The sequence below is a fragment of the Malaclemys terrapin genome, chromosome 8 (assembly GCF_027887155.1).
Source record: "Malaclemys terrapin pileata isolate rMalTer1 chromosome 8, rMalTer1.hap1, whole genome shotgun sequence".
Taxonomy (NCBI): domain Eukaryota; kingdom Metazoa; phylum Chordata; order Testudines; family Emydidae; genus Malaclemys; species Malaclemys terrapin.
In genome coordinates this window covers 42,816,543-42,834,127 of record NC_071512.1, presented here as the reverse complement: position 1 = coordinate 42,834,127, position 17,585 = coordinate 42,816,543, and positions in this window count along the sequence as shown.

Here is a 17,585-nt window from a genome sequence, read left to right as displayed (position 1 = left end):
CGTTAGACTCACCAAGGGGAGAATTTTTCACAGCAATAGTGAGTATAATTATATAAGAGAAAACATGCTCTAAATCCCAAAAGACCCTTCAGACTTTCCCAGCATAAGAAATGAGGTTTGCCTATTTTACTATGTGCAGCCTAGTGATTTACACTGATTGATGTAAGATTTGAGTGGGATGCATTTATTTGTGTCACAAATGCTATATCATGAGAATATTTGCAAGCCACAATTCTGGAAACTATTTACAGTAACCTACACAATGCAGCCTGCCAGTTTACGGGTTCATAGCCATGTCTGTGAGTATGACCGACCAAGCAGAGGTTATAGAAAGATGCAACATTGTTTCATGTGGCATCATTTTTAAAAGAAACATTGCAGAATGAAATCATTTTGGATTGGGGGCTTGTGACAGTGTGCACCCACCACTAGTGGTGCCTCCTCCTGGCTGTCCTTCGGATTAGCTCTGCCTGCTGATGCACCCTCCTCTGGCAGTGTCTTCACTTGTCCTGTCTTGCCCTATGGTCCCTCTTGCTCCAGGAACTGCAGCCTCCTCTTTGTGACTCAGCCCCAAAGTCTTTCCACATAAAGTATCTCAGTCAGTCTTCTCTGACACTGCCCTGATGGTGCCATTTCCCCAATGGCTGGTAGGGGGGAACCCAGGCCAACCCCCCACTACTCCAGTTTCCAGTCCAGGGACCCTATCCGTCTACCTGTGGCTTGCTTTCCCGCAACCCTTGTCACTTCTTCTTTGGACTCCTTCCTACAACTTCTAGTTCCCCTCCTTTCTCTGGGGGTACCAGTTCCAAACCTGCCTCCCTCTTTCCAGGGAGTAACTGGTGCCTTTCCCAGCAACCCTTGTCTTTTGCCAGCTTCCTGGCTTGATAGGACCCCCTATTCCTGCACAGCTGAGCCTGCTTGCAATCAATACCGCTCCCTGGCTTGCCTTCCAGGCTCAGCCTGTGGAGTTAATTGACCTGCCTGGCCATCTTAACCCCTTCCAATCTTATGTGGGGTGGACATGTCATCACAGGGGTACTCACTGGAATGGTCAGGGGATTGCACTCCAAGCATGCAGAAGACCTGTTGTGCCCATCGTGCTTTGGAGCCTGAAGCCCCAACTTCCATATTGCAGGTTTCACATGGCACAGGATGTGTGTGAACTCCAGGGGTGAGGCTCTGCAGGGCTGTGGGGGAGGAGAGGTGTGAAATTTGGGATTTTGTGAACTTTTAAAAGCCAGCAGTGGGTGAAGTTGATTAAGGATTAGGGACTGAGAAGCCAGGAAATCCAGAGACTATATCTGCCTCTCTCACTGCCTGGTCTTCCTAACACTTTGCACTCAGACAGCACATTGCAAAGATTACACAGCCGGCGAATATCATACCTTCCATACTGAGAGGTTCTGGAATTTGCCCACAGCATAAGGCAGCTTCATGACCAGGAGCAGGACTCCAGTCTCTTGCCAGCCAGCGCAGTGCTTACGTCCTCAGATGATGCTCAATGTAATGTTGCTGAGCCTCCTGCTCTGTACACTCGTGATAAAAATACTCCTCATCCCTACCTACAATACTTTTGGCTATGGACATGTGTGGTGGGGCCTGAGCCCAGCACACTGTGCTCCAGTGAGCCCCACACACACACACCAGCAGCCCCAGGGGCTAGCACAAGCTAGAGCAGCCTCTAGAATACTCTACCTTGTGCTGGGGGTTGAATTGGCATCTGGCTTCCCCCAGAATTCTGGATGCAGAAAGCCCCTTTGTCCCGCTCTACCTCCTGTGTCCTGCACTGACCCAGGTTCTGGCCCATTAAACTCCATGACAATCCATTTGCTTTTCTGTTATATCTGTTGGCAATGGCTGTCTGTTTCTCCAGTGCCTTTTAGCCCAATAAGCTATTGTGTTTTAACTACCTGGTTTATTGACTCCCTTGGAGTGGTAAGCTGAAATTTTCCAAGTTGCCTATCTCATCTGTGTTGTGTGAACTGTACGGCAGGAGTGACATGCACTGGTCAGAAGTGGAAGCACCATACAAAACACCTGTATATCAGATCCCCTTGCTGGTGGCCAGATGACACCACTGGAAAGATCAACACCACCCTGACCCAGGCCCTTCCAGACACATGAGCTAGCACCTCCTGGGAGAACAGGGAAGAAGGCAGTTTAGAGAGTGTGATGGGAATTTTGTCCAGACCCCCACCCCCACACTCCCCCTGTGAGAGATCAGCATATGTAGAGAGAAGACCTCTAGGACAAACTCCATGGTTCAGATGTGAGAGCAGGATTTTATTCCTGGTTTGGGTTTTCCTGGCTGTTCTACAATTGATCACAGTATTCAGACACAGTCTGGCTGCCTAGGAGTTTCTTTGGGTTTGTCTACACTATGAAATTAGGTCGAATTTATAGAAGTCGATTTTTTTTTTTTTTAGGAAGCAATTTTATACAGTCAATTTGTGTGTGGCCCCACTAAGTGCATTAAGTTGGCGGAATGCATCCACAGTACCGAGGCTAGCGTCGACTTTTGGAGCGTTGCACTGTGGGTAGCTATCCCACAGTTCCCACAATCTCCACCACCCATTAGAATTCTGGGTTAAGCTCCCACTGCCTGATGGGGCAAAAACATTGTTGCGGGTGATTTTGGGTACATATCGTCAGTCGCCCCTCCCTCAGTGAGAGCAACGGCAGACATACGTTTCGCGCCTTTTTTCCATGCAGATGCTATACCATGGCAAGCGTGCAGCCTGCTGAGCTCAGCTGCCACTGTTGTGTCCTGTGTGCTGCTGGCAGCAGACGGTGCAGTAGGGCTGCAAACCATCGTCACGCTTCCACTGCCACTCTGCTCTCCTGCTCTGGCAGCAGACTGTGCAGTAGGGCTGCAAACCATCGTCAAGCTTCCGCTGCCACTCTGCTCTCCTGCAGACGTCATAGCACGGCAAGCATGGAGTGCGCTCAGATCACCGCAGCAGTTATGAGCACTGTAAACACCTCACGCATTATCCTGCAGTATATGCAGCACCAGAACCTGCAAAAACAGGTGAGGAGGCAACGGCAGCGCGGTGACGAGACCGATGAGGACATGGACACAGACTTCTCTCAGAGCATGGGCCCTGGCAATTTGGACATCATGGTGGTAATGGGGCAGGTTCATGCCGTGGAATGCCGATTCTGGACCCAGGAAACAAGCACAGACTGGTGGGACTGCATAGTGTTGCAGGTCTGGGATGATTCCCATCCTAACTGTGGTGGGGCGATAGACAGAATGCATATCCCTATCTTGGCACCAGAACACCAAGGCAGCCAGTACATAAACTGAAAGGGGTACTTTTCAATGCTGCTGCAAGCACTGGTGGATCACAAGGGACATTTCACCAACATCAATGTGGGATGAGCGGGAAAGGTACATGACGCTCGCATCTTCTGGAACTCTGGTCTGTCTGAACAGCTGCAGCAAGGGACTTACTTTCCAGATCAGGAAATAACCGTTAGGGATGTTGAAATGCCTATAGTTATCCTTGAGGACCCAGCCTACACCTTAATGCCATGGCTCATGAAGCCATACACCGGCACTCTGGACAGTAGTCAGGAGCTGTTCAACTATAGGCTGAGCAAGTGCAGAATGTTGGTAGAATGTGCATTTGGACGTTTAAAAGTGCACTGGCGCAGTTTACTGACTCTGTTAGACCTCAGCTAAACCAATATTCCTATTGTTATTACTGCTTGCTGTGTGCTCCACAATTTCTGTGAGAGTAAGGGGAGACATTTATTGCAAGGTTGGAGGTTGAGGCAAATCGCCTGGCCGCTGATTATGTGCAGCCCAATACCAGGGTGGTTAGAAGAGCACAGCAGGGTGCACTACGCATCAGAGAAGCTTTGAAAATAAGTTTCATGACTGGCCAGGCTACGGTATGAAAGTTCTGTTTGTTTCTCCTTGATGAAAACCCGCCCCCCTTAGTTCACTCTACTTCCTGTAAGCCAACCGCCCTCCCCTTCCCCCTTCGATCACTGTTTGCAGAGGCAATAAAGTAATTGTTTCAAATTCATGCATTCTTTATTAATTAGTCGCAGAAATGGGGGGGGATAACTGTCAAGGTAGCCTAGGAGGGGTGGTGGAGGAGGGAAGCACCGGGTGGGGTGGGGAAGGAGTGGAGGAGGGAAGGATAAGGCCACACTGCACTTCAAAACTTATTGAATGCCAGCCTTCTGTTGCTTGGGCAGTCCTCTGGGGTGGAGTGGTTGGGTGCCCGGAGGGCCCCTTCCCCCACCTCCCCCACCTGCATTCTTGGGCATCTGGGTGAGGAGACTATGGAACTTGGGGAGGAGGGCAGTTGGTTACATAGGGGCTGCAGCGGCGGTCTGTGCTTCTGTTGCCTTTCCTGCACCTCAACCTGAGTATAATCAACCTCAATGCCTGAGTATATCAGTTTGATCTTCCAGTAGCCTCAGCATTGCATCCTGCCTCCTTTCATCATGCTGCTGCCACCGCTCTTCTTGCTCCAGCCATCTAGCCTCTCACGCATCCCTCCTGTCCTCACGTTCATTTTGTGCTTTCCTGGACTCTGACATTGTCTGCCTCCACGCATTCTGCTGGGCTCTTTCAGTGCAGGAGGACTGCATGAGCTCAGAGAACATTTCATCACGAGTGCATTTTTTTTGCCTTCTTATCTGCGCTAGCTTCTGGGACGGAGATGATAGGGGGAGTGTTGAAACATCTGCAGCTGTGGGAGGAAAAAAAGGGAGCGTTGGGTTGACCATTTAAAATGGGTTGGCCATTTAAAAGGAGGGGCTGCAGTTTTCAGATTAACATGCAGCACAAACTCAACTAACCCCCCCCCCCCCCACCGCACACCCAATTCTCTGGGATGATCACTTCACCCCTCCCCCCACCGCGTGGCTAACAGCGGGGATGATTTCTTTTCAGCCACAGGCACACAGCCCAGCAGGAATAGCCACCTCTGAATGTCCCCTTAATAAAATTCCTCTATTTCAACCAGGTGACCATGAATGATATCACTCTCCTGAGGATAACACAGAGAGCTAAAGAACGGATGTTGCTTGATTGCATTCCAGTAGCTTTACTGGCTGCGAATACATCCCAAGTCTTCAGGGCAAATTAATCATTAAACACGCTTGCTTTTAAACCATGTATTATATTTACAAAGGTACACTCACTAGAGGTGCCTTCTCTGCCTTCAAGGTCCGGGAGCCCGGGTTGGGAGGGTAATGTCTCCAGGATGATAAACAGTTCCTGGCTGTCAGGGAGAACGGTTTCTCCATTTGCCTGCTGTGCGCTATCTTCCTCGTCCCCAAAATCCTCATCTGTTACGTGAGACTCCCTTGCAGGAGTCCATGTACAGGGGTGGGGTAGTTGTAGGGACACCCCCTAGAATTGCATGCAGCTCATGATAGAAGCGGCATGTCTGGCGGTCTGACCCTGAGTGGCCATTTGCCTCTTTGTTTTTTTGGTAGGCTTGCCTGAGCTCCTTAAGTTTCACATGATACTGCTGCGGGTCCCTGTTATAGCCTCTGTCCTTCATCCCCTTGGAGATTTTTTCAAATATTTTAGCATTTCGTCTTTTGGAATGGAGTTCTGATAGCACGGATTCATCTCCCCATACAGAGATCAGATCCAGTACCTCCCGTTTGGTCCATGCTGGAGCTCTTTTGCAATTCTGGGACTGCATGGTAACGTGTGCTGATCAGCTTGCCATGCTGGCCAAACAGGAAATAAAATTCAAAAGTTCGCGGGGCTTTTCCTGTCTACCTGGCCAGTGCATCTGAGTTGAGAGTGCTGTCCAGAGCGGTCACAATGGAGCACTCTGGGATAGCTCCTGGAGGCCAATACCGTCGAATTGCGTCCACACTACCCCCAAATTCGACCCGGCGATGTCAATTTCAGCGTTAATCCCCTCATCAGGGCGGAGTACAGAAATCAGTTTTAAGACCCTTTAAATCAACAAACAAAAATGGCTTCATCGTGTGGATGGGTGCAGGGTTAAATCGATCTAACGCTGCTAACTTTGACCTAAATTGGGGGGGGAGGGATAGCTCAGTGGTTTGAGCATTGGCCTGCTAAACCCAGGGTTGTGAGTTCAATCCTTGAGGGGGCCACTTGGGGATCTGGGGCAAAATCAGTACTTGGTCCTGCTAGTGAAGGCAGGGGGCTAGACTCAATGACCTTTTAAGGTCCCTTCCAGTTCTAGGAGATGGGATATCTCCATTAATTATTATTATTTAAACTCATAGTGTAGACCACGGCTTTGAGTCATTTCCCATTTGGCCTCAGAGACACTATCCTTCCGCTGCCTCCCCTTTGCTCCAAGTAGGGGTGGACAGGGAGTAAATTAAGTCCCCCCTGTTTGGGGAGTATCAGGGGGACCTGATAACAGTTTTCAGAGATGTTAAAGGTTGTTATAAAAAGGACAGTGATCAATTGCTCTCCAGGGCCACCGAGGGTAGGACAAGGAGCAATCTGCTTAATCTGCAGCAAGGGGGATTTAGCTGGAACCCCCATGTGGAATTTTCCAGCCCTTGGAACTCTGGATGGGGTCTCTAGAGGGTCTTACCAATGGGAGTTCAACAATAGCAACCAGAGCCCCCTGACACATCTCAGGAGTGGGACAGCATGGACTAGAAAATCCTGCAAGGCCAATATGGTGGCTTCTGCACAGGTTGAGCTAGATAAGCAGTTTGCAGGCCACTCAGCCCCTAAGTGAGAGGGGACAGCCCGACTCAGGGTTTATCTACACTGCATTAAAACACCCGCAGCTGGCCCATGTGGGCTACAGAATTGCAGTGTAGACATTCAGTCTCAGGCTGGAGCTCAGGCTCTGGGACCCTCTCCCCTTGTGAGCTTCCCCGAGCCTGGGCCCAGACATCTGCATTGCAGTTGTATAGCCCTGCAGCCTGAGCCTTGCGAGGCCAAGTCTATCACCCCACCACAGTTAGGGAATCCCATTGCAGCAAAGCCATCCACTATGATCTGCACATTTCCCAGAGTCACTACCCTTGGTAGCAGCAGCTCAGCGATTGCATTGGCTACTTAGATCACAGCAGCCCCCACAGTAGATTTGCCCACTCCAAATTGATTCCTGACTGACCGGTAGCTGTCTGGCATTGCAAGCTTCCACAGGGCTATTGCCACTCGCTTCTCAACTGTGAGGGCTGCTTTTATCTTGGTATTCTTGCGCTTCAGGGCAGGGGAAAGCAAGTCTCAAAGTTGCATGGAAGTGCCCTTACTCATGCGAAAGTTTTGCGGCCACTGGGAATCATCCCAGACCTGCAACACTACAGGGTCCCACCAGTCTGTGCTTGTTTCCTGGGCCCAGAATCAGCATTCCATGGAATGAACCTGCCCCATTACCACCATGATGTCCAAATTGCCAGGGCCCATGCTCTGAGAAAAGTCTGTGTCCATGTCCTCATCACTATCGTGATTGCACTGTCGTCGCCTCCTCGCCTGCTTTTGCAGGTTCTGCACATACTGCAGGATAATGCGCGAGGTGTTTACAATGCTCACAACAGCAGCGGTGAGCTGAGTGGGCTCCATGCTTGCTGCATCCACTGCTTCCGCTGCAACTCTGCTCTCCTGCATCCTTGGCGTCTGCAGGAGAGCAGAGTTGCAGCGGAAGCGGTGGATGACGATGGTTTGCAGACCTACTACACCGTCTGCTGCCAGCAACACCCAGGACACAACAGCAACAGTGACGGTGAGCTGAGCTGAGCTGAGCGAGCTCCATGCTTGCTGTGGTATGGCATCTGCACGGAAAAAAGGCATGAAATGATTGTCTGCCATTGCTTTCATGGAGGAAGGGGGACTGACGACATGTACCCAAAACCACCTGCGACAATGTTTTTGCCCCATCAGGCAGTGGGAGCTTAACCCAGAATTCCAATGGGCAGCGGAGACTGTGGGATAGCACCAGTGCACCACTCTGTGAGTTGATGTTAGCCATGGTATTGAGGACGCACTCCGCCAACCTACTGTACTTAGTGGGGACATACACGATCGACTGTATAAAATCGCTTTCTAAAGATCGACTTCTATAAATTCAACCTAATTTCCTAGTGTAGACATAACCTCATTGACTCAAGCCAGTCACAGGTGTTTTATTGCAGTGCAGACATACACTGAGAGACAAAGGGACTCAGTTTACTTTCAGCTTGGAGCTGTCTGATGGGGAACGCACACCAGCAGTGCTGTCTAGTGGTCAGACTGGGAGGCATGAGGCAGGTTGTCTTCCTCCTGGGAGTTCCTCTTTCTCACAACAGATCCACCAGGTGGGGGGTCTGTCCTGTTAGCGACTCAGCCCTCCAGCTAGGTCACATGGTCAAGTCCAATGATGTGGAAATCTTTAGAAGTCAGCAAGGGCTTCAGGGCTTCCCCCATGAGTTGGGGTTTTAGGATCTCCCAACCAGATTCCCCACCAAGGGACAGGCTTCTGTCATTGTCCCCTCTTTAAGGACTGGTAGAGGATTCAGGGCCCAAGGGTAGGCAGCTGAGATCTGCACCTTGGGGCGCTATGTGGCTGCCTCCCTGAATGGCTTCCTACCAGTGTCTTCTCCCTCCACAAGGTAAAATAAAGAACCAAACACAACATTAAAGTCTGTGACCTTCAGAAGTCCCCAGTCCCTCCCTTGCAGGCTTGGGCAGATCAATATCTCCAAGCCTCAAGCTGCAAGCATTCCTGTGTGATGGGTTCAGTCACAGAGACCCCCTTGGGACTGTCACCTGATGTGCTGAGACTACCTCTGAGCCTATTTTCTCCTCCAGAACCCTGCCTTGTTGAGCCAGACACACCAGTCTGCTCCAACACAGACCCAGGGTCTGAACCACACACCCCAAAGCTGCAGACTTAACTGAAAACAGCTTAAGAAGTGCTCCTGTCTCCAGCACCCAGACCCCCAGCTCCCAATGGGATCCAAACCCCAAATGAATCTGTTTTACTCTATATAAAGCTTAGACAGGGTTGTAAGGGTTCACGCCCCTACTTACAGGGCAGCACGGCCTAGTGGCCAGAGTCCATACAAGTGCCCCTTGTCGCAGGGCAGCATGGCCTAGTGGCCAGAGTCCATACAAGCGCCCCTTGTCACAGGGCAGCACGGCCTAGTGGCCAGAGTCCATATAAGCGCCCCTGGTTGCAGGGCCGTAGGACCTTACTACTGGCTCAGCGAGGGGGTCCTACCGAAACATGCTGAGGCTTACCGGGGTCAAAGTACCAGTCCGTCACCTCCCTGGGTCACTCCCTACCGGCTGGGGAGTTGGGGTCTCCCACGGATCCCAGGGTTCTCCGTGATTCTCTGGATCCGTCGCCTCCTCTGGTTCCTCCCGCAGTAGGGGTTCGTGCCGGCCTGTAGAAGCCTCTGTTCCTGGCAGCTTCAAGAGCATCAGCTGGTCCTCTGCAGGAGCTTCCCAGTTAGGTCCTTCCCCTGTGGCCACCAGCCCCGACTGAGCTGAGTTCCCTCCTTTTATACTCAGTGAGCATCTGGAGCATGCCCAGTACGAACGGGGCGGAACTTCCTCTGTCAGAGCTACTGGTCTGATGTCACTGGGGCTAGTGCGGGGCTGCCCCATCACACACCCTCCCCCTTAAGAGGGACCCCTCTGGTTGGTCCGCCGCCTCCTCCCTCTGTCTGGAAAAGAAGTCCGCGTTAGCGTGTGCCTTACCCAGGCGATGAAATACGCAGAAGTCAGGGGAGGGATAGCTCAGTGGTTTGAGCATTGGCCTGCTAAACCCAGGGATGTGAGTTCAATCCTTGAGGGGACCATTTAGGGAACTGGGGTAAAAATCTGTCTGGGGATTGGTCCTGCTTTGAGCAGGGGGTTGGACTAGATGACCTCCTGAGGTCCCTTCCAACCCTGATATTCTATGATTCTATGGTTGCAGCAAGAGGTACCAATGTAGTATCTGGGGGTTTGCGTCCTTCATGCTATTTATCCATTGTAAGGGGGCACGGTCTGCGATCAGCCTGAAGTTATTCCCCAACAGATAATAACGTAGGGCGTCGATGGCCCATCTCACTGCCAGGGCCTCTTTCTCTATTGTGGAGTACCGTTGTTCCCAGGGGGAACAGTTTACGGCTTGAATACAGTATCGGGTGTTCTTCCCCGTTCAACTCCTGGGAGAGTACAACCCCCAGGCCTACTTCCGAGGCATCTGTCTGAAGTATAAATTCTTTTGAAAAATCTGGGTGTCGCAGGACCGGTTCATGAGTGAGTCGTTCTTTCAGAGCTTCGAAAGCTTTATCACACTCTTCTGACCACTGCACTTGTCGAGGCTGTGAGTTCTTTGTAAGGTCCGACAGGGGGGCGGCTATGGATGCAAAGTCTGGCATGAAGCGACAGTAATATCCAGCTAGGCCCAAAAACTGGCACACTTGCTTCTTCGTCTTGGGGATGGGTACGTCTCTGAAGGCTTGCACTTGGCTGATTAGAGGCGTCAGTTTCCCACCCCCTACCGTATGTCCGAGGTAGGTTACCTCCTCTTTCTCGAGGTGACACTTCGCCGGATTGGCTGTAAGGCCGGGTGATCGAAGTGCCTGCAACACCCCATCCAGATGGCGTAGATGGTCCTCCCAGTTGTCGCTATAGACTACGATGTTGTCTATATACGCCGCCGCATACTGGTCATGGGGCTGTAAGACCTTGTTCATCAACCGTTGGAACGTAGCCGCGGCTCCATGTAGCCCGAATGACATCATTATAAATTGGAAGAGGCCGAACAGGTTGGGAAGGCAGTCTTCTCCCGGGAGTCTGGAGTGAGGGGGATCTGCCAGTATCCCTTGGTTAGGTCTAAGGTTGATAAGTACCTCGCTCCACCGAGCCGCTCCAACAATTCGTCCACCCGCGGCATCGGATACGCGTCGAAGCGGGAGATAGCATTGACTTTTTGGAAGTCAATACAAAAACGGGTAGTCCCGTCAGGCTTTGGGACTAAGACGATGGGGCTGTGCCACTCACTCTTTGATTCCTCCACAACCCCCATCTCCAGCATTGTCTCCAGCTCCTTTTGGACGGTGTCCCACATCTTCCGGGGTAATGGCCGGTGGTGGTCTCTTACCTTCTGACCTGGAGTGGTTGCTATATGATGGCTCATTAGAGTAATTCGCCCAGGGTGGGTGGATAAAACGTCAGGGAACTCCCCTGTCAATTGCTGTAATTGCTCTCTCTGTATAGGGGCGAGGCCCACCCCTAATGTCACCGACCTAGGGTCCAGGGGGGTCCCCTACTAGGGGTCCGAGTTCTGATTCCGGGGTGGACGGGCAGATGAGCAGGGCTTCCCTGGTCTTCCAGGCCTTCAGAAGGTTTATGTGGTATATGCACGTCTCCCTCCATCATCCCGGTAGCCGGACCTCGTAGTCTACTGGTCCAATCCTCCGGATTACCTCGTAGGGTCCCTGCCATTTGGCTAGCAGTTTTGACTCGTCTGATGGTAACAAAATCAACACACGATCCCCGGGACTGAAACTCCGTCCCCTAATTCCTCGGTTTTAGAGGCGTTCTTGGTTCGCTTGTGCCTGTATCAGGTTCTCCCGGGTGAACGCCCCTAGCGTTCGTAGCCATTCTCGGAGTTGCAACACGTATTGGATGGTCCCAAGGACTTGGGTCTCCTGGGCTTCCCATTCCCCCTTCAGGAGGTCCAGGATCCCCCGGGGCTGCCTACCATACAGGAGTTCAAAGGGTGAAAATCCCGTCGATGCCTGGGGTACCTCCCTGATGGCGAACAGCAGGGCTGGCAACAGGGAGTCCCAATGCGTAGGGTCCTCCTCCACTAATTTACTTAACATGGATTTGAGTGTACCATTGAAACATTCCACCAGGCTGTCAGTCTGGGGATGATAAACAGATGTCCGGAGGGTTCGTATATGGAGGAGGCGGCACAATTCCGCTATCAGTTTAGAGGACATGTTTGTGCCCTGATCTGTTAGGATTTCTGCCAGTATCCCGACTCTAGCAAAAATCTTCACTAGTTCAGTAGCGATCGCCGGCGCTGTGGCCATCCTCAGGGATACAGCTTCAGGGTAACACATCACGTAATCCACTACCACTAGGATGAAGCGATTTCCTGTCTTACTTCTGTCCAGGGGTCCAACCAGGTCCATCCCAATCCTTTCAAAGGGTACGCCAACGACTGGCATAGGGATCAGGGGTACCCGGGCAACACCTTTTGGTCCCACCCGTTGGCATTCTGGGCAAGACGCGCAGTAGTCTCGCACCGCCCGGTGTATGCCAGGCCAGAAGAACCGACGAGCTATCCTCTGGAGGGTCTTCTCCCGCCCCAGGTGCCCAGCCCAGAGGTTAGCGTGGGCTAGACGGAGGAGGCTTTGTCGCAGCCTCCGAGGGACCAATAGCTGATGGAATGTCTCCTGGGCCTGCGGTTCCTGTACTACCCAGTACAGGCGATCTTGCCATATCTCAAAGCGTGGACCCTGTGGGGGCTCAAGGGTCGAGCCTTCGTCGGGACCGAGGCTGGTGGCCTGTTCCCAGGCCCTACTTAGGGTCGGGTCCTCTCTCTGTTCTTGCACAAAGTCCATGTCCCGTTCCAGTTCCATCTGAGCATCCTCGACTGACCGGGCCCTTACAGGGGGTTGGTCTCAGGGGGCTCTCCTGGAGTCGATGTCCCTTCTCCGGGGTCATCCCATGATGTGTGTCCAAGCAGGGGGCCTCAACCCGTCAGTTCGTGGGTCAGGCAGTTGGTACCTCCGGAGAATCTCCCCGAAGCCCGGCCATGCCCACGCGAAGGCCCCCCTCCTGGTGGCAGACTTCTATCTTCGCCCAGGCTGAGGGATAAGGGCGGATGTCCCCATGTATACACTGTAGATGTATCTGAGTTTCAGAGAGTTTGAGGTTTGGGACCAGCCCCTCATGTATGAGGGTCTGGCTGCACCCCGAGTCCACGAGAGCATTGGTGAGGATCCCCTCGACCCGGACGGGGATCACGAGCTTTCCCAGTCCTCTCTTACGGGCCCTTCTTCCGGCGACCCAGGCTTGCCCATAATTACAGTCCATGAACAGGCAATCCCGCCGAAAGTGCCCCTCTTGTCCGCACTCCCAGCATTCCTCTTGGACCACAGCGGGTCCCTGGCCTCCACCCGGTGGGCTCCCTCTCTCTTGTGGGAGTGGGTCCCTGTGGGTCATTACCCAGGCTGCCCTGTGTCTGGGCTCGGGACTGGGGAGCTTCAGGGTCACAGAACGGGCGCTGGACGGTGGCTCCCGAGCCCCTGCTCTCACCTCCAACAATGGTCCCGTATCCGTTGGGCCACAGCCCGGGGCCAGGTCCCCGGAGGGTACTGTTCTTTGCGGAGGCACTGGCGATAGGTCTCCAGACTAATGCCGGTGTGGTCCAATACGGCCGCCTTCACCCGGGTGTATTCTAGGGCCTCCCGGGGGTCGAGGCTACGGTAAGCAGTCTGGGCCTGTCCCATCAAATAGGGAGCTAATAAAGTGGCCCAGTGCTCGGGGGACCACCTGGCGGCGGTTGCCACCTGTTCAAAGGTCACCAGGAACGCCTCCGGGTCATCCTCTGGCCCCATCTTAGTGAGGCATACCAGCAACTCCCCTACATTCTCCCTGGGTCCAGCCCCGGCAGGTATGGGGGCTGTGGCTCCTGCCGGGTGTAGCATTGTGGCCATCTGCTGCACCAGGCGTTCTTGTTGTGCCTGCTGTTGGATCACCACGTCCCAGAGGAGCTACTGCTGATGCTCTTGATGCTGAGATATCAGCAGCTGCTGCTGGCTGGCCATCTGCTGCATCAACTGCACCTGTTGCTGCTGCTGTTGGGCCACCTGCTCTTGCTGCCGGTCCAGCATCCACTTTAGGAGCTTCTCCATCTCCATCTTGGGGTTTAATGGGGTTCCCATAGTTAAACCCTGTTTTCACAGACCTTTCAGCAGGCCCGAATCGCTGCCCACATTCTCCACCACGTGTGAGGGTTCACGCCCCTCCTTACAGGGCAGCGCGGCCTAGTGGCTAGAGTCCATAGGATCGCCCCTGGTTGCAGGGCAGCGCGGCCTAGTGGCCAGAGTCCATATAAGCGTCCCTTGTCGCAGGGCAGCGCAGCCTAAGGGCCAAAGTCCATATAAGTGCCCTGGGTTGCAGGGCCATAGGACCTTACTACTGGCTCAGCGAGGGGGTCCTACCGAAACACGCTGAGACTTACCGGGGTCAAGGTACCAGTCCGTCACCTCCCCTGGCTCGCTCCCTACCGGCTGGGGAGTTGGGGGTCTCCCACAGATCCCAGGGTTCTCCGTGATTCTCTGGATCTGTCGCCTCCTCTGGTTCCTCCCGCAGTAGGGGTTCATGCCGGCCTGTAGAAGCCTCTGTTCCTGGCAGCTTCAAGAGCATCAGCTGGTCCTCTGCAGGAGCTTCCCAGTTAGGTCCTTCCCCTGCGGCCGCCAGCCCCGACTGAGCTGAGTTCCCTCCTTTTATACTCAGTGAGCATCTGGAGCATGCCCAGTACGAACGGGGCAGGACTTCCTCTGTCAGAGCTACTGGTCTGACGTCACTGGGGCTAGTGCGGGGCCTGTGGCAAGTGTGGATAGAAAATAATGACACATGGTTTCTAATGGGGTCCAAGGTGTACTATCTATGCATAGGCTTAGTGTGGGTGGGACAGGGAAATAATATTTGCTGAGAGGGATCGGCCATGCTTAATGGCAAGGTTTTAGAGGGTGGAGCGGGTGGGATTTGGACCAGGAAACTTCTCCCTGCAGCTGGAAAATCTGCTTCTCAGATTCATATACCAGCCATGTTATGGCTTAATGTAACCAGACACCCAACAATAGCCACTAATTGGACTATAGTGGTAGCGGAACCCACCTGGATGAACCAGTGGCATAGCCAGGTTCTAAGAGCAGGGGGAACAAACATAAAAAAGGTTCTCCCGGAGACCTATCGCCAGTGCCTCCAGCCACTCCCCTGACAGTAAGGGTACATCGACCCAGTGTGCAGTCCCCCAAGATTGTCTGCCAGGTGGCTCTAAAGGGCCAATAACCCTTTAATTGATTTGCTACATGGGTCCCCTCTAATCTAGGTGGCCATAAACCCCAGCGGGCATCCTGCAAGAGTTTACAAGATGATTGATGAGGGTCTGTTGAACCTGGCTACATACTTCTCCCCACAAAAAGTAAAGACCTGTGCTGGTGTGCTGACATGGTATTAGGGAGTAATAGCACAGCAGGCACCATTTCTGCGCTTGATAGATAAAATGCCATCCCTCTCCCTTCCCTTCTGCTTGTTAAGGATAGATAAGTGCTGCAGCTGCATAAGGAATGTGGTTGTCTAAAGAATACCCTTTGTGTAAAGAAGTGTTATCTCACCCCTCACTTTCTTGCCCAGCTACATAAACGAGCTCGGCGTCATGGCCCCTTCCTCCCTTCCCTGAAAACTGCTGATCAAGGGAACTTGTGGCTGCAATTACTGCAAAGAAATGTATTTTCAAGGATAAAAGGTCTTTAGAATATGCTTAATGTTGTAAACAGGGGCGGGGGTAATTATATTCAATATATGGGCATTCATATTACTAAATAAGGGTTTTGAGGATGTTGTAGTAAATGTAGATAATTATATATTAACTTAGATAAAAGGAGTGCGAGGTGATTAACTTGGGACTTATTCAATAATTGGGTCAAGAGGAACAAGTACCGCAATAAAGAAGCCTGTTTTCTCAATCCGCCTTTGGGTCAGCCTGCTTGTTCTCTAACACAGACCTAAAGCATGGGGGTGAGCAGGGCCAGCTTTAGGCTGATTCTCCCGAATCGGGACCCGTGCCTAAGAGGGCCCCGCACTCTAAAGAAGAGCACCTAACTTTTTTATTTTTACTCACCCGGCGGCAGTCCGGGTCTTCGGCGGCACTTCAGCGGCAGGTCCTTCACTCGCTCTGTGTCTTTGGCAGCATTTCGGCGGCGGGTCCTTCAGTGCCATGGAAGACCCAGAGTGAGTGAAAGACCCGCCGCTGAAGTGCCGCCAAAGACCCGGACCACCACCGGATATCCGAATCGGGCCCCGCACTTCCTAAAGCCGGCCCTGGGGGTGAGTCTCAAAAAATGGAATTTCTAGCCCCGATTCTGCCACAGACTCTTCCTGTGCAGGTCTGGGCAGTGTATCAGAGCTCACTCACCACCAGGCACCCCTCGGGCCAGGCATAGCATCACAACTCTCTCCTGCTGACGATCGCTCCAGCACTGGAGCGGTTTCTCTGCCTGCTAATCAGGCCTGGTCACCGTTTTTAGTCCATCCTTTCCAGGGTCCCAAGTGTCCCAACTAAAAGTCTAAAAATGTCTTTAAACAGAAACAAAAATCCCTCCACCCTCTCTGGGGATTTTCCTCAGCCAGGTGGCAGCTCAGCCCACTGCTCCTTTGCTGGGCTCAACAACCCTTACAATGGCCTTGTATCAAGTATCAGGGAGTAGCCGTGTTAGTCTGTATCTACAAAAACAACAAGGAGTCTGGTGGCACCTTAAAGACTAACAGATTTATTTGGGCATAAGCTTTCGTGAGTAAAAACCTCACTTCTTCGGATGCATAGAGTGAAAGTTACAGATGCAGGCATTATATACTGACACATGGAGAGCAGGGAGTTACTTCGCAAGTGGAGAACCAGTGTTGACAGGGCCAATTCAATCAGGGTGGATGTAGTCCACTCCCAATAATAGATGAGGAGGTGTCAATTCCAGGAGAGGAAAAGCTGCTTCTGTAATGAGCCAGCCACTCCCAGTCCCTATTCAAGCCCAGATTAATGGTGTTGAATTTGCAAATGAATTTTAGTTCTGCTGTTTCTCTTTGAAGTCTGTTTCTGAAGTTTTTTTGTTCAATGATAGTGACTTTTAAATCTGTAATAGAATGACCAGGGAGATTGAAGTGTTCACTTACTGGCTTATGTATGTTACCATTCCTGATGTCCGATTTGTTTTCCATTTATTCTTTTGCGGAGGGACTGTCCGGTTTGGCCAATGTACATGGCAGAGGGGCATTGCTGGCACATGATGGCATATATAACATTAGTGGATGTGCAGGTGAATGAGCCCTTGATGGTGTGGCTGATGTGGTTGGGTCCTCTGATGCTGTTGCCAGAGTAGATATGGGGACAGAATAGGCAACGAGGTTTGCTACAGGGATAGGTTCCTGGGTTGGTGTTTCTGTGGTGTGGTGTGTAGTTGCTGGTGAGTATTTGCTTCAGGTTGGGGGGTTGTCTGTAAGCGAGGACTGGCCTGCCTCCCAAGGTCTCTGAGAGTGAGGGATCATTTTCCAGGATAGGTTGTAGATCGTGGATAATGCACTGGAGAGGTTTTAGCTGGGGGCTGTATGTGATGGCCAGTGGTGTTCTGTTATTGTCCTTGTTGGGCCTGTCCTGTAGTAGGTGATTTCTGGGTACCCGTCTTGCTCTGTCAATCTGTTTCCTCACTTCCCCAGGTGGGTACTGTAGTTTTACGAATGCTTGATAAAGATCTTGTAGATGTTTGTCTCTGTCTGAGGGGTTGGAGCAAATTCGGTTGTATCTTAGGGCTTGGCTGTAGACAATGGATCGTGTGATGTGTCTTGGATGGAAGCTGGAGGCATGTAGGTACGTATAGCGGTCAGTAGGTTTCCGGTA